This window comes from Equus caballus, chromosome 26 (assembly GCF_041296265.1).
Source record: "Equus caballus isolate H_3958 breed thoroughbred chromosome 26, TB-T2T, whole genome shotgun sequence".
Taxonomy (NCBI): Eukaryota; Metazoa; Chordata; class Mammalia; order Perissodactyla; family Equidae; genus Equus; species Equus caballus.
The window spans coordinates 30,176,071-30,195,778 of record NC_091709.1 but is presented as its reverse complement, the minus strand read 5'-3'; the positions used below and the strand labels follow the sequence as shown (position 1 = coordinate 30,195,778).

The window sequence follows — 19,708 nt, the reverse complement described above, 5'->3', positions numbered from 1 at the left end:
AGCTGCTCATGTCTGGGATGTCACTGTGGTGATGTCACCTTGTGAGGACAGTTTATAGCAGGACTCCTATCCCCACCAGGTACCTCTGAGGACTCAGGGAGCAACCTATCCATGAAGGTGCCCCACAGAGGTCCACCCCTCCCACTCCCATCTATGTTGTCATAGTTACATATTTTAGAGCAAAAGTTTATTACTATATATATATTTCATAGGGAAAAATTACGATTTCACTATGGGGTGCCTCATGGTGTGCTTGGACTTATCATTTCCCTGGAGCTATCAGCAAGGAGTGGCATGATGTTCGGGAACTTGACAAAATTTGCTTTTCATTCTTGCACAGGGACCATGCTAATTTTCTCTGTTTCATTCCAATTTTAGTATCTGTGCTGCTGAAGCGAGCACAAGAGTCTATTACTTTAAAAGGTTTTATTTAACATTGTAATCTTTCTCTCTCAATATATATGTAATATATATGTGTATAATATATACATACACACAGTCAGACTAAATGCTACGTTGATGATAAACAAGAGAAGCTTAAGAAAAGAACTAGTAATTACAAAATGATCTTAGTCTGCTCTCCATGTGAAGAAATAATTATTCTTTGTCTTTTATATATTTTCAGATAGCAAAAGTTTCATTCAGCTTTACCTTATGAATTCTTTCAATTCTCGAGCACCTGTTAACGTGGTGCTTCTGTGTTGCCCCTTATCATGCTCCTGGCTTGTGTTAAGTTAAGCAACAAGGACTCTTTATTTCAGGAAATACTAAAGTTGTTGATGATTATAATTTATTATCTGTTCTGTTTATTTTAAAATACTGCACCGTCACTTTTGTCCGTGAAATAGCTAAGGCTATATTTTTATTTTGTTAGTAGGATCTATTTTCTCTAACAATTTTTGATATTGCCTTCCTGAGATCAGATGCTAAATTCAGAAAAATAAAAGTGTCAGGTGTCTTTGACACCCAATTCATCCTCGATGCTTCCCAGATGTTTCTAGGGAGCACTAAAGGTTTGGTCCCTCATTTTGTAAAAGGAGGATACTGTAAATATTGAAATATATTTGGTATGCTCCATATTTTAAAATTATCTAAACAATATTATATGAGCTAGTTTATGGTTTAGAGACAAACATTGAAAGGTAGAGAATTAAAAAAGGTACATAGAAAGTATGCATATAAATATGATTCAGTGATGTATACCTTTTTTTAGGGTGGGTAGAAATATGCTCCTACTCATGTGCAAGAACTGACACAAAGATCCAACAGAGTCGTAAGAAAATTTCATTTCTAGATTAAAATATACTTGTCCATTAGTGACTTTCGTGGCTCCTAGTTTAGGGGTAAAATTGAAACGTCCTAAACATTTATCAGTGTGTTTACCATTTATAAAACACTTTCTAATACATAATTATGCTTTACCATGGTCTGAGTAGAAATAATATAGGCCCATATACTCATATATTACCCCAATAGAGGACTTCACTTTTCTCCATTCTGTATTCTTCAGTTACTGTAATCAGTTAACCCAAGCCACTCAGTGATCTGGCTTCTGCTTCCCCTTCACTCTGCTAGAAGGCCTCTGCCATAAGCTACAGGCTAATGATTGTGTCTTCTGAAAGAGACATCCAAGAAATGCTGACTTAGAATCATAGAGTTAGGGGCTATACTAAGACTCTACATGTCAGAATTTACAGGAATGTTTCAATCCATAAGCAAATACATTGCTGATAGTAAGTGGACTGCTAACCCAAGATCAACAGAAAAGATGACTTCCAGAAGTAGACTGCCAACCTATGGCCATTGGAAAAATTATTATTAACATAAGATAAATGAAACTGATGAGAAAAATCGCCTGTCTAGTTTATAAGATTTGGCCATTTTTCTTGGTAATCTAAATTTGCCGTCTTAACTCTTAAAGTCCTTTGTTCTCTTCTTTTTCTTGTTTCTCCAACCATTAAGTGATCACTCTTGCTGCATTTACATGCTGTCTTTACCACTATTCTTGAAATCGTGTTCACAAATTATCCTGAGAAATGACATAAAATAGTTCAAGAAGTTCTACCCGCATTGGGTGAATTTGTAGAAAATAGAAGATCCAACCTCATATTCAGAAAAGATGTGTATAGATTAATTTATAAATAACTCTGATCCCCAGAAGGAATAATATTGTGTATAAACACTAATATAATCTTTCAGGGAGTTAATATCTTGGGACCATGAATCTACTGGACAAGTGTCCAAGGATGAACAAGAGCATGCTGGACAAGTTAAATCTTTTTTTTTTTTTTTAAAGACTTTATTCTATTTTTATTTATTTATTTTTTTGTTGAGGAAGATTCACCCTGAGCTAACATCTGTGCCAATCTTCCTCTTATTTTGTCTGTGGCCCACCACCACAGCATGGCTGCTGCTGAGTGGCATAGGTCTGTGCCCAGGAACCAAACATGGGCCGCCAAAATGGAGTGCACAGAACTTAACCACTAGGCCACAGGCCCCACCCTGACTTTATTTTTTTAAGAGAAGCTTTAGGGTCACAGCAAAATTGAGAGGAAGGTACAGAGGTTTCACATATAATCCCTGCCTCCACGTATGCGTATCCTGCCCCGTTATCAATGTACCCCCACCAGAGCAGTACATTTGCTAGAATTGATGAACCTGCATTGATAGGTCATACTCACCCCAAATCCATAGTTTACCTTAGAGTTCACTCTTGGTGTTGTACATTGTATGGGTTTGGACAAATGATAATGACATGTATCCATCATTATAGTATCATACAGACTAGTTTCAGTGTCCTAAAAATTCTCTGTATTCTGCCTTTTCATCCCTTACCCTCCTCCCAAGCCCTGGCAACCACTGATCTTTTTACTGTCTTCATAGTTTTGACTTTTTCAGAATGTCATATAGTTGGAATCATAAAGTATGTAGCCTTTTCAGATTGGCTTCTTTCACTTAGTAATATGAATTTAAGTTTCCTCCATGTATTTTCATGGCTTGATAGCTCATGTCTTTTAAGTGCTGGATAATATTCCATTGTCTAGATGTACCACAGTTTATCTATTCACCTACTGAAGGACATCTTGGTTGCTTCCAAGTTTTGGCAACTACAAAGAAAGTTCCTACAAATATCCATGTACAGGTTTTTGTGTAGACATAAATTTTCAGCTCCTTTGGGTAAATACCAAGGAGTGTGATTGCTGGATTATACCATAAGAGTATGTTTGGTTTTGTAAGAAACTGCCAAGCTGTCTTCCAAAGTGGCTATACCACTTTGCATTCTCACCAGCAATAAAGGAGAGTCCCTTTTGCCCCACGTCCTCGCCAGCATTTGGTGGTGTTGGTGTTGTCCGTGTTCTGGATTTTGGTCATTCTAATTGGTATGTATCGGTATTTCGTTGTTTTAATCTGCATTTCCATGAAGACATATGATGTGGAGCATCTTTTCACATGCTTACTTGCCATCTATACATCTTCTCTGATGAGGGATCTGTTAGGGTCTTTGGTCCATTTTTTAAAAACTTCTTTTTTAAAGATTGTCACCTGAGCTTACAACTGTTGCCAATCTTCTTTTTGTTTTTCCCCTCCTTCTTCTCCCCAAAGCTCCCTAGTACATAATTGTGTATTCTAGTTGTGAGTGCCTCTGGCTGTGGTATGTGGGACACCACCTCAGCATGGCCTGGTGAGTGAGTGCCATGTCCACACCCAGGATCTGAACCGGCAAACCCTGGGCCGCCGAAGCGGAGTGTATGAACTTAGCCACTTGGCCACGGGGTCGGCCCCTGGTCTTTGGTCTGTTTTTTAATCAGGGTGTTTATTTTCTGATTGTTGAGTTTTAATAGTTCTTTGTATATTTTGAGTAACAGTCTTTCATCAGATACGTCTTTTACAAATATTTTCTCCCAGTCTGTGACTTGTCTTCTCATGCTCTTGACATTGTCTTTCACAGAGCAGAAGTTTTTAATTTTAGTAAAGTTCATCTTATCAATTATTTTTTCATGGATCGTGCCTTTGGTGTTGTATCTAAAAAGTCATACCAAGGATCATCTAGATTTTCTCCTATATTATCTTCTAGCAGTATTATATACATAACACGTAATTAGACTTTACCATCATCTGAGTCCTTATATCGTTTTGCATTTTACATTTAAGTCTAGGATCCACCTTGAGTTACCTTTTGTGCGTGTTGCATATTCTGAAACTTGAAAAAATCTGTTATACAACAGGCAAATTTAGCTCTAGAAATGGCTGTGTAATTAGTTACCTGTGTAAGTAACTGTGGGATTTCTGGGGGTATAAGTAGCCCAGTACCATGAGGGTCATAAAATCACTTTTTGTCTCATCCCAGTGAGAGAAGCTGCAGTGCCCACTTCCTGCTGCTGCTGACTACCTGTTCAGTTTTACTGCTCCTGTCTCTCTAGGTTGTGTGAATATGGGTTCTGGATGCAGTGTGGGTTTTTCTGTTGTTGTTCTTATTCTCTTCTCCATTACTGCATTACTGTCTTCTGTAACAAAACTTTTGCTTTAATTTGCGGGAGTGTTAAGTGCCTTCATTTGCTCTCATCAAAATTATCTAATGGAACAGGTTCCAAGCATTGTGGTTGACCACAATTGATTGCTTTATGCACTAGGCTGTACTTAGTTTCCATGGAGCAAATAGGTTAATAGCATCAAACCTGCTGGATTAGTGTTCACAGGGGAGAATTCATGGGCCCATGGGCAGTAGCAGATGGGAAGGTTTCTTGTTGCCATTCACATGGCAACCTGATAGGGCTAGATGTTAGATTCTGGGAGAGTGGCATTGATCCCGGGCTGTGAGCCTTTAAGTATCATGACTAGGGAAACACTTGACTTTCTCTTGATGTGATCAGGGACCAGAGTCCCATCCTTGTGGTTGCAGCTAGACAATATAGCAAACTGGGGACAGAATTCATCACATTAGCCTTCATAGATGGGGAAGCAGGAACCTCTTTCCTGGTGTGTTCTGGGTGGGGCAGTTTGATAAAGAGATTATGGCCCCCTCAAAGATGTCCTCATCCTAATCCCTGAAACTGTGAATATGTTATGTTACATGGCAAATGAGGTTTAAGGTTGTAGATGGAATTAAGTTTGCTAATCAACTGACCTTAAAATTAGGAGATTATTTTGGATAATTCAAGTGGGCCCAATGTGATTACAAGGGTCATTTAAATGTGGAAGAGGGAAGCAGAAAAGTTAGTGTCAGAGTAATGCGATGTGAGAAAGACACAACTGGCCATTGTTGGCTTTGGAGATAGAAGGGGACCATAAACCAAGGGATATGGGCAACTTCTAGAAGCTGGAAATGACAAGAAAACAGATTCTCCACTAGAGCCTTTAAAAAGAACACAGCTCTACTGACCCATTTTAGAATTCTGCCTTCCAGAACTGTAAATTCATAAATCTATGTGGTTTTAGGCCATGAAGTTTGTGGGAATCTGTTACAGCAGCAGAGGAAAGCGATACAGATGGAGTTACTGACGTCTAAACCTCCTGCTTGACCAGGCTTGATTGCCGTAGGTGGCTGCGTTGTAGCCACTTGTCACAGAGCTTTGCAGGGGCCAACTCCTTCTTCCTGCAGGTGACCATTCTTGGACAAGTCAACCCTTATCATTAACTCTTACCTCTTACTAATACTTCTAATTCAAATTTAGGACTACACAATGTTACTTAACTTTGATGTTACCTGCATTTCTTCTTTCTCACGTCGAATATCCTGGCTCCAAACAGCATCAACATTACTGTGTTTGCTTTATCCTACTACACACGGACGCACACCAGAATGTATAACACCAATACTACTGCTGAATATTGATGCTGAAATAGTGCTACTGGAAACAGTGTAATACTTCATAATTTTTTTTTCAGTTCTCTTTGTCCTTGGAGTATAGCCCACAGGGGATGTGTAGTCCAATTATTTTGTTTTAAAGTAATTTCTCCCCGTTTGCTATGTTGTTATTAACGCACAATTAATAATTTACTTTTAATGTTTAGGTATTGCCTTTTATTTATTTTATTTATTAAACATTAATGTTTAATGTTTAATTTACTTTTAATGTTTAGGTATTGCCTTTTTATTTTGAGCTATTTTTGTTTTATGTATTTTCATACTCATTTGCATGGTTTCAAACTCAGATTTATAAAACAAGGTGTGTTTTGAGAACACTTCTTTCCCTGTCTTTTCTGTGTTTTTTCTTTCCTTTGCTTAAAAATATATTTTTATTTGGGGTGCTGGCCCCGTGGCCGAGTGGTTAAGTTCGCGCGCTCTGCTGCAGGCGGCCCAGTGTTTCATCGGTTCGAATCCTGGGCGCGGACATGGCACTGCTCATCAACCACGCTGAGGCAGGGTCCCACATGCCACAACTGGAAGGACCCACAACTAAGAATGTATAACTATGTACCGGGGGGCTTTGGGGAGAAAAAGGAAAAAATGAAATCTTTAAAATATATATATATATTTTTATTTATTTATTTTTTTAAGATTTTATTTTTCTTTTTCTCCCCAAAGCCCCCTGGTACATAGCTGTGTATCTTTAGTTGTGGGTCCCACTAGCTGTGACATGTGGGATGCCACCTCAGCATGGCTTGATGAGCGGTGCCATGTCCGTGCCCAGGATTCGAGCTGGAGACACCTCGGCCGCCAAAGCAGAGTGCACGAACTTAACCACTCGGCCATGGGGCTGGCCGCTATTTTTATTTTTTATTTTTTTTAATATTGCCAACTGAGCTAACAACGTTGCTGATCTTTTTTTTTCTCCTTCTTTTTCTCCCCAAATCCCCCCAGTATATAGTTGTATATATATATATTTTTATTTTGTTGTGAGTCCATCTAGTTGTGGTATGTGGGATGCCGCCTCAACATGGCCTAATGAGTGGTGCCATGTCTGCGCCCAGGATCCAAACCAGTGAAACCCTGGACCACCAAAGTGGAGTGCATGAACTTAACTATTTGGCTGTGGGGCTGGCCCCAATTTTTGTTTTTTAGTAAGGATTTAAAAATTGGATTTTTTGTTTTATTGCTGAGGAAAATTTGCCCTGAGCTAACATCTATTGCCAATCTTCCTCTTTTTGTACATGAGCCACTGCCACAGCATGGCCACTGACAGATGAGTGGTGTCTGGGACCAAAACTGGGCCACTGAAGCAGAGCATGCTGAACTTAACCACTAGGCCATCAGGGCTGGCTCATCAATTTTTTGAATATATGCATATATAGCTCATCCTCCTTTTCTTAGATAAATGTTAGTATGCTATTTTTTTCTGCATCCTGTTTTTCTTAATTTACAATGTATCTTGGATATCACACCATAGCAGAAGATAGAGATAGTCTTTATTCCCTAGTACAGATGCCTAATTGTCTTAGTCAGTTCAAGCTGCTATGACAAAATACCATAGACTGGTTGGGCAAGCAACAGAAATTTACTTCTTCCATTGTTTCTGGAAGTCCAAGATCAAAGTGCCGGGAGATCCAGTGTTGGATAAGGGCCCTTTCTTAGTTTACAGACAGCTGTCTTCTCGTTGTGACAGCTGTCTGCAAACCATGTGTCCTCACACGGCAGAGAGAGGAAGCAAACTCTCTCCTGTCTCTTTTTATAAGGACACTAATCTCATCATGAGGGCTCCACCCTCATGACCTAATTACCTCCTAAAGCTCCCATCTCCAAATACAATCACATTGGGGATTAGGGTTTCAACATACAAGTTTTGGGGGAACACAAGCATTTAGTCTGTAGCAATAGTCCTCCAATGTGGTCCTCATATTGATGGACATTTGAGTGGTTTTCAATTTTTTACAATTATAAATAGTGCTATAATGAATACTCTTGTCTTATGTCATTTGGTATTTTACCAATTTTATGAGGGTTCCACCAGAGAAACAGAGCCAGTAGGATATTTATTGTGAGGAATTGGCTTAAGTGATTGTTGAGATGGCTAGGTCAGTCTGAAATCCACAGCAGGCTGTCAGAAAGGGAAGGCTGGAAATCTTGGGCACAAGCTTAAGCTGCTGTCCACAAGAGGAATTTCTTCTTCTTCCTCTCCTCCCCCTCTTCCTCCTCCTCCTCCTCCTCCTCCTTCTTCAGGGAAGCCTCTGCTCTTAAGGTCTTCTAACCGAATGATTTGGGCCCACTCAAATTATCTAGAGTACTCTTTTTTATTTAAAGTAAACTGCTTATGGACTTTAACCACGTTTGCAAAATACCTGCACAGAAACATCTAGATTAGTGTTTGAGTGAATAACTGGGGACGATAGTCTAGCCAAGTGGACACATAAAACTGACAGTCACACCAATGTGTCTTTTGGATAGATTTTTAGATGTGGAATTTCTGTGTCAAAGGATAAATGTGTATGTAATTTTTCTTGAGGTTGCCAAATTCCTTTCCAGAGGGATTGTACCATTTTGCATGTTTACTACCAATGTATGAGAATGCCTGTACCCTCACAGCCTCGCCAAGAAGATATATTCAGGATTTTTCTCAATTGGAAAGGTAAGAAATGTTACCTCACTGTAGTCTTATTTTGCATTATCTCTTATTATATATGAAGTTGGGCTCTGTGGTAGGTTGGGTTACTGTTCTTAATCATCCCTACTTCTTTCTGGCATATAACCATGTAGTTCACTAGAGTGGGTGTGGTATATTTTCTTGCCTGCTATGGACTGAATGTTTCTGCCCCTAAATTCATATGCTGAAGCTCTAATCCTCAGTGTGATAGTATTTAGAGGTGGGCGCTGTGGGAAGTAATTAGGTCATGAGGATGGAGACCTCATGAATGGGATTAGTGCCCTTATAAGAAGAGACACAAAAGAGCTCTCTCTTCACTGTGTGAAGATACAGCAAGAAGACAGCCATCTACAAGCCAGGAAGAGGGTCCTCACTGGAACCTGACCATGCTGGCACTCTGATCTTAGACTTCCAGCCTCCAGAATTGTGAGAAATACATATTTGTTGTTTAAGTCTCCCAGTCTATGGTATTCTCTTATAGCAGCCCGAATAGACTAAGACACTCCCCCAATATTTTCCAACCTTTGGACGATGAAGTGTTAGTGGATGGATGCATGTAAAGGCCTTAAATGTGCTTGCACAATTTGGCTTGGCCTCTTGTATGTCAGTGATCTGTCATGAGAAGAGCATCCACTGTGCAGACTTTGGTCCAAGGTGAAGATGGAGATACATGGAATTGAACTGAACCTAGCCTTTAGCCTTGAGCCTGGAACTTAGAGCCTGAACTTGAGGATAGAATCCAACATAGTCCAGCAGATATGTAGCCAACTCACAGACCTATAAGTCGGGAACGTGTGGTTATTATTTTTTTTTTTTTGAGGAAGATTAGCCCTGAGCTAACTGCTGCCAATCCTCCACTTTTCGCTGGGGAAGACTGGCCCTGATCTAACATCCGTGCCCATCTTCCTCTATATGTGGGATGCCTACCACAGCATGGCGTGCCAAGTGGTGCCATGTCCACACCTGGGATCCGAATCAGCGAACCCCGGGCCACCGAAGTGGAACATGCACACCTAACCTCTGGGCCGGCCCCTGGTTATTATTTTAAGGCGTTGTTATTTGAGATGCAGCACTATGGCTGCCATGACTGTTTAATACAAGCATATTTCCATTAGTTTATGTCTGTTTTTGTTCCTTTGAGGAGCGTTTTATAAGATTTGAACTATTGTCATATAGTACTTAAAAAATTCTCTTCTGTATTTGTTCTGTCCTCTTTTTAAAAAAATAATGTTTTTTCATTCTTTCTTTCGTTTAACAACATTTACAGGCAATTTTCTTGGTGCTGAGAATACAGTGGCAAACGAGACTCTCATGCATCTTAACTCTAGTCGTGTTTTCCTTCACTAGGCTAATTTGAAGTTGTGTATTTTATTGGTCTGAAGAACCAATTCCTGTATTTATTTTCCAAGATCTGTTGATCTGTTTTCTCTTCCATGATTCATTTCTTTCTTCTTTTAACTTTATGCTTTTCTTCCTTCTATTTTATTTTGGCTTATTTTATTGTTGTTTTTCTAATTCCTGAAGTTGAATTTTAATACTTTTTTCTCTTTCTTTCTTTCCTTTCTTTCTTTCTTTCCTTCCTTCCTTCCTTCCTTCCTTCCTTCCTTCCTTCCTTCTTTCTTTCTTTCTTTCTTTCTTTCTTTCTTTCTTTTCTTTCGTCTCTCTCTCTCTCTCTCTTCCTTCCTATAAATAAACTTAAAACTAAAAATACTTCTTTGAGTACCAACCTGGCACAATTTCATTAGTTTTTATATTGTCCTGATTTTCTTAATTTCTAATTAGTGGATAATTAGAGTTTAGATTTCTTCAATTCAAACACTTTATAAAAGAATTAAACTTTTCTAGGTGGTTAGCTTTTGTTGTGTGTGATTTGTTTTATAATAGTCTGTTGTATTTTTAGGTAGAAATTTTTTCTCAAACATCTTGGAGGGAAGGTATTTTCAATCATGGCACTGTGAAGAGGTTGGGCATTAGAAATCAACCAAAGGCAGATAACAAATTGAGTAGCATTTATTCTTGAAAAACTAGTAGAACTTCAGGGAAGAACAGTAGGAGTGTGGCCTTTTGCACTGTGACTACACTCATTCCCTCCACTCAAACTCGATTGGCAAGAATGATAGTTTTATAATCATAGGGCTGATGATGATTACTGACAGCTTTGCTGCGGAGGTGGTGAACTCAGTTTGAGTGGGGGGTGAAAATACTTGGCTTTGTTGTTTAAAAGGGATGGATATGGTTGGGAGCAAATGGAGAAAAGCTATAGATTTGCAAGTCTGACAATGTGGTCCTGGTTGGGGTGAATAGTGGGCCAGTCAGAAATTTAATGGGGGAGATCTTGGTAATTAGAGATCTATGCAAAGGCTGAGATAATCTCTTCATACATTCTTGGCTGGCTAGAAAACTATATGTGCTTGGAGGAGACCTGAGAGAGCCTGGTGAAAGGTGAAAGCCAAGGAAGACTTGAGAATTGGCTGTAACTTTGAATGCATTTCCCAAGAAACACAAAAATCAATTGACAGAGGTGGAAGCCCTCTGAGACTAAGATATTTGAGCTTAACCTCTGCCCAAATCATTGGCTTATCCCTAAGCTATGAACATAAAAGGGAGACCTTTAGGAAAATAGGCTAAAAAACAAAAATAAGAATTAAAAACTGGGTACAGCATCAGTGATTCCACACTTTAAGTCCAAGTAAGTTACTAAAAAGAGTTTTTAAAAAACTCTACAACCCTAAGAAAAATAAAACAGAATCAAAAATTATCTAAAAAATGTTCCTTTTTATTTTCATCTTTTATTTTTTGGTGAGGAAGATTGGCCCTGAGCTAATGTCTGTTGCCAATCTTCCTCTTTTTGCTTGAGGAAGGTTGTCACTGAGCTAATATCTGTGCCAATATTCCTCTATTTTGTATGTGGGATGTCACCACAGCATGGCTTGACGAGCAATGTGTAGGTCCATGGCTGGAGTCTGAACCTGTGAATCCCGGGTTGCTGAAGCAGAGCATGTGAACTTAACCACTATGCCTCTGGGCCAGCCCCTAAAAATGTTCATTTTTAAAACAAAAATTACTAAACATGAAAGAAACAGGAAAATATAACCCATACTCATTAAAAAAAAAGGCAGTCAATAGAAACTGCTCAAAGGAAGCCCAGATGATAGACAAAAACTTCAAAGCAGCTATTACAAATATGTTTAAAGAATTAAAGAAAATTATGTTCAAATAATGAAAGGAAAATGTGATGAGGATCAGTTTACACACAGGGAATATAAATAGAGAACTAGAAGGTATAAAAAAAGAACCGAATGTAAATTCTAGAGTTGAAAAAATACAAAAACTGAAATGAAAAATTTGTCAGACAGACTTGACAGCAGATTTGAAAGGGCAGAGAAAAAAATAAGAGACTTGAAAGATCAGTGGAAATAATTCAATCTGAAAAATGTAGAGAAAAAAGATTGAAGAAAAAGAAAACTTTATGACAACACAAAGTATACAACACATGTAATAGGAATCTCAGAAGGAGAAGAGAGTGAGAAATGAATAGAAAAAATATTTGAGGAAATAATGGCTCAAATTGATGAAAAACATTTACCTACATATCTAAGAATCTCAGTGAATCTAACCAGTATAAACATAAAGAGAACTACAGTTAGAGATATCATAGTCTCATTATGGAAAGCCAAAAATAAAGAGAAATATTGAAAGCAGCAAGAGAAAAACAACTCAGCACACACTACTATATGAAAAATATAGTAGTCAATAGTTGACTTCTCATCAGAAACAATGGAGACCCAAAGGCAATAAAATGGCATAATCAAAGTTCTGGGGAAAAACAAACCTTCCAATAGCCAACAAAACTATTGTTCAAAAATGAAAGTGAGATAAAGACCTTCTCAGATCAAGAAAAATGGGAGAGAATTCATTGCTAGCAGTCTTTCATGACAAGACATACTAAAGGAAGTGCTCCAGAAAGGGAGAAAATGACACCAGATATAACTCAGATCCATAGGAGAGATGAAGACAATGGGAAATGTTAAATATGTAGGTACATATAAAAGACTGCATATATCTATTTTCTTTCTATTTTTTCTTAATTTTCTCAAAAAACATAAGAATTTTTAAATCAATAATTAATTATAACCCCATATTGTTGAGTAAATATTTTATATGAAAATGTATACATTTGAAAAAATGTATATTTGGCAATATATAATATGTTTGATAATAATAGTTAAGAAGGAGGTAATAAAGCAATATTGGAGCAAATTTACTTTATTTACCCTAGAGGCAATTGTAGCAGCCAGCTGCCATGAGTGTGGGAATGGTGGCTCTATTCTACATGCAGTCCTTTTCATTTCATTTCATTATCTGGAAGCCAATAATGACCTTGCTACTCACTTAAAATAAACATTTACCAAGCACATCATTTAAAAAGTCAAATACAGAGAGACTTATGCTTAAACATCAATCCTTTGTCCCATTCCTTTCACTCCCACTTCTGCTTCCCAAGAGCAGAGTTTTACCCCGTTTTTCCAGGTGATTTCAACCATATTTCTAAATGACGTGTTTTATTACAGTCACTTACTTGATTATATTTAGACATTTTAGCTCACTTACACCACAACTCCCCCTTTCCTTGCTTCTCAGTGTGGTTCTATCATCCCCTTTGATTTCTATATTGGCTACCATTGTACCCCTTTATTACTTGTTACATTAGAATCATGCCTCTCTTTGTAAGACGAAGATATCTCAAAGAGAGAGAGCTTTCTTTCAAGTCTCCTTTCCCCTTAATCTTTCAACTTCTTTCATCTACATTTTTACGTTTACACTATAATGATTGATGACATTTACTTTCTGTTTTGCAACCATGATTGAATCTTTTATGTCTGCTTACAGATTGATGCTACAAGTTGAAACTCGATAGCCAGTATTTACATTATTAGTGTACATTATTAGAGATAGTAGAGTTCTCTCCTTGAACAGCATTGTCTTCACCATAGCCTCATTTCCCAACTGTCTCAATCTCTCCATCATATTGTCTATTCTGTCAAACTTTATGTTTCCTAGAGACATTTCCTCCATGTTCCCAATCCAGTATGGACTAGGTGTGCATGACTTGCCGCACAGTTGTCATCCTGACACCTTTCTCATTACTCTCTCAGCTTAGAGCCATCGTTTGCTGGATCACATGTCCTTTCCTTTCCTGTGTATGTCCCCACTTTGTGTATTCCATTCTCTCCTAACTTCCTAAGAGTGCATGGATAGATTCATGTATTAGTTTGTAATTCATGTAAATGTTTGTAAATGTATCTTACCCTCAAGCTTGCATGCTGATTTGGGAGGGTGTAGGAATCTAGGATGAGAATCATTTTCCTCTAGAGCAGGGGTCAGCAAACTTCTGTTAAAGGCCAGATAGTAACTACTTTAGGCTGTGCGGGCGATGTGGTCTCTGTCGTAACTACTCAACTCTGCCCCTGTAGCATAAAAGAAGGTACAGACAAGAGCTCGGTGAATGAGCCTGGCTGTGTTCAAGTGAAACTTCATTTTCAAAAGAGGCAGCAGGCTGGATTTGGCCCGTGGGATGTAGTTTGTGAATTCCTGCTTTAGAACTTTGAAGATGTGTTTTGTATTCCAGCATCTAGCACTGCTAAGGAGAAGTCTAATGATAGACTGATTCTTGTTTGTGTGTGGCTTCCTTTTTTTCCCCCCTAATTGGGAATATTTAGAATCTTTATTTCTTGCATTCTAAAATTTCAAAATAATGTGTACAAATGTGGGTCTTTATTTCTGGGCATAGGGAGAGATATTTTAGTCTTAAAATTTGAGTCCTTCTTCAGCCCTGGGAAATTCTCTACTTTTACTTTATACCTGTGTCTGTTCTGTTGTCTCTGATCTTTTCATCTGGAACCTTTATTGGTCTGATGATGGGCCACTTGGATGAATCCTCTTTGTGTCGAATCTCTTCTCTCATTTTTTTTGGGGGGGAGGTGTTTGTCTTATTTTTTGAGAAGTTTCCTCAACTATATCTCTCAAAACCTGTATTGATGTTTGTTTTTTGGCAGTAACATTTTGCAATGTCACTTTCTTGCTCTCTGACCTTCTCCCCTCCTCACCCCTCTTTGTGGTCAGAGTAGATTTACCATGAAGCAGGAGATACCACACTTGAGTTCCAGAAACTGTAGAGTATTTGAAGTAGGGAAGGTAAAGCTAGGTTACAATCAGCAAGCCGTTCTGTGAAAGCTTTTCTGGCTAAATAGATCTCGAAAGACAGGGATTGGAATCTCTATGATTCCATAATTTAAACCGTGACATATTTTTCATGTATAAATATTCCTTTTTGCACTAATTTTTATGTTTCTAATTTGGTGTTTTTAAAAAGACCCCCAGTATTGATTAAGCTTTAGGTTACACAAAAACCTAGATTTTCATCTTATTTGAATTTCTCTGAGGGTACTAATTAGCATCTTTCTAAGTTCTTTTCTGATTTTTATCTGTTTCCTTGAGGTAATTTTTTGGTTAATATGTTATATTTTTTCCCCACAAATGTCTAGTGATCCTTGGTTTTCCATTAGTATTTAAAAGTGAGAAAATAGAAAAGTTGACTACAAGGTCTGTGAACATCGGTGGGACCTAGCAACTGGCAAGTTTTCTTTCAGGGCACCTGGAGGGGGTTGTCTCTGAGGTGCTCATCTGCAGCTGCCTCAGTTCTCTCCAGGGAGTTCACCCAGTTTTTAAAGAGACTTCCCTGGGGCTGACCGGTGGCACAGCAGTTAAATGCGCACATTCCGCTTTGGAGGCCCAGGGTTTGCTGGTTTGGATCCCTGGTGCGGACATGGCACCACTTGGCAAGCCATGTTATGGTGGGCATCCCAAGTATAAAGTAGAGGAAGATGGGCACAGACGTTAGCTCAGGGCCAGTCTTCCTCAGCAAAAAGAGGAGGATTGGCAGCAGATGTTAGCTCAGGGCTGATCTTCCTCAAAAAAAAAAAAAAAAACATTAAAGAGATTTCCCCTTCTTTTCTTCCTTAGGGAGAAACACCTGGCTGTGAGGAGAGGATGCACTGTTTCTTCTGTAGCCTCCTGTTTTGGGGCTCACGCCTCACATCTGCCACCTGCCATCCCAATTACAGTATGGTATTTCCAAGTCTTACCGGCAGACCAGGTGGGTTCCTTCCATTGGTGCGGCCTCTTTGGGTGTGTTTCAGGCTGCACCTTCCTCAGTTCTGCAGCATCAAGAGCTATTTTTCCTCATTTTTCGTGTCTTCCAGAAATTTATTGGAATCCTTTATTTACTGATAGTTACCCTCCTGTTCTCTCAGCTGTGGGTTTACTATGCTGTAATCTGGCCTTGGGAGATGGAGGAAATTAACGTCTACTCAACCGCACCTTGAACTTGGAGCCCTGTGGTACTTTAACTTCCTCACCCACCAACTTATAGCGTAATAGTGGCTCAGTGTTTGCTGCCTATGCTTTTAGGCGTTTTCCAGGATTTCTTTTGAAAAAAACTGACTTTTTGAGCGAAACCCTCATTCGTGTATATCTGGTTTTGGAGGACATTTAGCTCTCAAGTTTCAGTATCCATTTTATCTCCTTTACATCTTTGAGAAACTCTTCAATGTTTCTGTCCGAATCTTCCTGGCTTTCCTGTATCGCTATATTTATTCATGTTTTTATATTCTGTAATTTCAAAGGGATTTGTGGGGGGAGGAGAAAAAATGTGTGTGCTTAGTCAACTATCATCAAATGGAAGCCAGAACTTTCAAATTTTCTTTTTTTTTGAGGAAGATTAGCCCTGAGCTAACATCTGCCACCAATCCTCCTCTTTTTTGCTGAGGAAGACTGGCCCTGAGCTCACATCTGTGCCCATCTTCCTCTACTTTATATGTGGGACACCTACCACAGCATGGCTTGCCAATCGGTGCCATGTCCGCACCTGGGATCCAAACCGGTGAACCCCGGGCCACCAAGGCGGAACATGTGCACTTAACCTCTGTGCCACTGGACCGGCCCCCAGAACTTTCAAATTTTTAAATGATATAATTCAATGACATGTTTCCTTTGAATAAAATCCTCATAGTCTATAAATCAGAAAACTTTCAGAAAAAGCAGTCTAAAAATATAATTATGCATATACACATTTACAGAAGCTTCTAATTAACTTCTCTTGAAACATATTCTATCCTGAAGACATAATCTAAAACTTCTTATCAATTATGTCCTACTTTTGACTTATTTTCTTCTCACCACCTATTCTTATCTAGCTCTTCCTCTTTTGGTTGCATATTTAACTCCTTGATATTGTACGATTCAAACCCTTCCCCTCTTTATTTGCAATTTCACTATACTTTTAATTCTTTTCTTGTGTGACTCTTCTACCAAAGACCATTGATATTTTAGGTTAACCAGAATCCACTGAAAATTATAAGAAATATTCTGTGTATTATGTTATTTAAACTGAAAGGAGAATGCAGTGTTTTGCTGAGTACCCTCAGATCTGTGTACATCCATGAATTAATACAATAAGAGATTTTTTGAATGCATACAATGTGCTAGACATATTTTAGGCTCTAAAAATCACCAAGTGACTGGTGACCAAGACAGAAAAATCCCTGACCTCATGATGTTTGCATTCTAGTGGAAGACAGACAATAAACAAGATAAATAAGTGAAAGATATGTGTATTAGGGTTTTCCAGAGAACTGAATCAATAGGATGTGTGTGTGTCTGTGTGTGTATATATATATATATATACACACACACACAGATACATATATATGAAGATTTGTCATAAGGAATTGGCTCATGCAATTATGGAGGCGGGGAAGTCCCAGTTCTGCAGGGGGAGTCAGCAAGCTGGAGACCCGGGAGAGCTGATGGCTTAGTTGCAGGCTGGGTGCTAAGGCCCGAGAACCAGGAGAACCAAAGGTATAGTTCTAGTCCAGAAGCTGGCGGACTTGAGACACAAGATGAGTCTATGCTTCAGTTTGAGTTCTAAGGCAGGAAAAAGCCAATGTCCCAGTTCAAAGGCAGTCAGGGAGAAGGAGCTGCATGTTGTGTGGGAGGATCATCCTTTTGTTTTATTCAGGCCTTCAAGTGATTAGACAAGACCCACCCACACTAGGGAGGACAATTTTCTTTACTCAGTCTATTAAAATGTTCATTTTCAGGGCTGGCCCTGTGGCTGAGTGGTTAAATTCACACACTCCACTTCAGCAGCCCAGGGTTTCACCGGTGCGGATCCTGGGCATTGACCTAGCACTGCTCATCAAGCCATGCTGAGGTGGCATCCCATGTAGCAGAATCAGAAGGACCTACAACTAGAATATACAACTACGTATTGGGGGGCTTTGTGGAGAAGAGGGGGGAAAAATAAGATTGGCAACAAATGTTAGTTCAGGTGCAATCTTTAAAATAAAATAAAATAAAATGTTCATCTTGAGAATGAAAACAAATTAGAGGTGGAACTGACCATGAGGCTTAGAACATATTCTACACATGCAGTTGTAATTACGCTTGAGGAACTTAACTATAGTATCTTGGAGATTCATAATGGAAGACTACAACAGAAATTTGACTGTGGAAAGGCCCTGGAATTGTCTCTGTCTAAAGCATTCAAGTCAATGATGGCCTGTGACCTGCAGCATCTCTTGAAGTGAAGGGAAACCACACTAGGTTGGTTATAGATCAAGTCCACAGTGTATCAGGCACAGACCCAAGGACTCTGAAAACCCTAAACCTGGATAACCAACCGTGTGGCTTTGGGCGGCCATACCTGTCAGTAAGGCACAAGGCATGGAAGAAACCCCAAGTTGGTACTGGTTTCAGGGGTTGTATCGACTCCATTTATTTGAATGTGCAGGAGCTCCTTTTAAATAGCAAACCGGGAAGCTATGCACACGTTGAAGAATTGGTGGATGTGTCTCCTGGGGGCTTATTAACACCTGCAGAAGACTGCTCAAGTAACCCTTGCCAGATGGAGGTGTTTGCAATCCGTCACCTACTGGAGGTTATTACTGCAAATGCAGTGCCTTAAACATGGGGACATATTGTGAAGTGAGTGTCAATCCGTGTTCCTCTAATCCATGCCTTGTGCACAATGGAGACTTTGTTTGCCAGTGTAGAGGATTATATACTGGTCAGAGGTGTCAGTTTAGTCCATGCTGCAAAAATGAACCCTGTAAAAATAGTGGAACGTGTTTGGACAGTTTAGATGGTGCTGTTTGTTACTGTGATTTAGGTGTTAGGGGAGAGAGGTGTCAGAGTGACATTGACGAATGTGCTGGAAACCCCTGCTGTGACAGGCCTCTTTGTGAGACTGTGCATGGCTCCTATCACTGTAACTGCAGCCGTGAGTACAGAGGAAAAAGCTGTGAGGACGCCACTCCCAATCAATGTGTCGACTCCATGGAATGCTGCATTGGCTGAAGGAATAGGAATTAGTGTTTTTATAACGGGGATATTTTTACTGGTGGTGGTGTTTGTTGTTTGTCTCAAGATGATTAATTGAACGAAGAAATACCAGGCTGAACCTGAAGACGAACACGTGGGACCATCCAGAGCTTTCTTGCAAAGACCGTATTTTGATTCAAAGCCAAATAAGATCATTTTCTCAGACATACCGCTACAGGTGTCTGTCCGTCCTATTTTCTACACCGCAAGCATCCCAAGTGACTCTAGGAACAATCTTGACTGAAATTCCTTTGAAGGATCTGTTATGCCAGAGCATCCTGAATTCAGTAACTTTCTGTGCATGGACACAAGAATGCAGTGTCCATCTGCAGTGTAGCCCAAACTTGCCTTCTTATTGTCCTTTGAACTCTCCTTCTGACAGTGCCTCGATACAGAAATGTAACTGAGACTCCAAATAGGGTACTAAAGTCGTGGATCTTGGTTCTCGCCTCTCCAAGAAACCTCTAGAGGAAAGCTCTTCTCAAACCTGCAGTGCCCAGGAAATCCTGTTTGAAGTACAATCCCTTAGCTCCTTTCAGTCTGAATCGTGTGATGACAGTGGGTATCACTGGGATGCATTGGATTGGGTATCAAGTTCCCTCTGACAGATATACAAGAATTCCCTAATTATGAGATTCTGGATGAGCAGATCCCTCTGTACTCAACAGATCCAAATGCCATCAATACACACTATTACCTGGAGGTTACAACATTGAAACCACCACCAGAAGACTTGTCTACACCTG

The 19,708-nt window shown here is 39.3% G+C and overlaps 1 non-coding gene across 1 annotated transcript; it reads right to left on the bottom strand.

The window, feature by feature from the left end:
• Positions 1-294: 294 nt before the first annotated feature.
• Positions 295-402, bottom strand: LOC111770870 (U6 spliceosomal RNA). Its single transcript, XR_002804304.1, has one exon. It is a non-coding gene; the product is annotated as a U6 spliceosomal RNA (small nuclear RNA).
• Between the last annotated feature and the right edge of the window lie 19,306 nt (positions 403-19,708).